The sequence below is a fragment of the Oratosquilla oratoria genome, chromosome 33 (genome assembly GCF_046742065.1).
Source record: "Oratosquilla oratoria isolate Oo_2021 chromosome 33, ASM4674206v1, whole genome shotgun sequence".
Classification (NCBI taxonomy): domain Eukaryota; kingdom Metazoa; phylum Arthropoda; class Malacostraca; order Stomatopoda; family Squillidae; genus Oratosquilla; species Oratosquilla oratoria.
Window position 1 is genome coordinate 22,495,236 of NC_134809.1, and position 729 is coordinate 22,495,964.

Genomic DNA, 729 nt, shown 5'->3' on the forward strand with positions numbered 1-729 from the left:
GAAATCAAATGAATAGAAAACTAAACTTTTTTTGTGTATTAAGATATCTGTAGAATACAAAGAAAATCAATAGAAGATAATATAAATACAGAAATAAGAAACGAGGTATGGTTACACCGACACTTATATACATCGAATGTTTCCGTGGGGTTTGCACAAGAAAGTTATTTACATATATAGGAAGTTGAAGGTAAATGTGGGTAAAAGTAAGGTGATGAGATGTACAAAGGGAGAGAATGGCAGCAAATTGGAAGTGAGTATTAAGAGAGAGAGGCTGGAGAAAGTGGATACCTTTAGACACTTGGGGGAGCATGTGGCGGGAAATGGAGGAGTAGATATGAAGGCAGAATGTAGATTGAGTGAAGTCTTGGGGAATTAAAAAGTGTAATGAGAAATAGGCATATGACAGTGGATGCTAAGAGGAGATTGTATGAAGTGGTGATTGTGCAGACACCAATGTATGGGGCAAAAACATAGAATATAAGAAAGGAAGAATTTAAATGTTTGAGATGAAATATTTGAGAAGTCTGTGTTACTAGGCTAGATAGAGTGAGAAATGTAAAGATAAGAAGGAGAGCGGGGGTGGCAAAGGAATTGGGAGATAGGGTTGTTGAAACAGTATCGGGATGGTTTGGACATATGGAAAGAATGAATGAAGAAATATTAGTAAAAGAAGTTTGGAAGGCAGATGTGGATAGGGTTGTTGAAACATTATTGGGATGGTTTGAA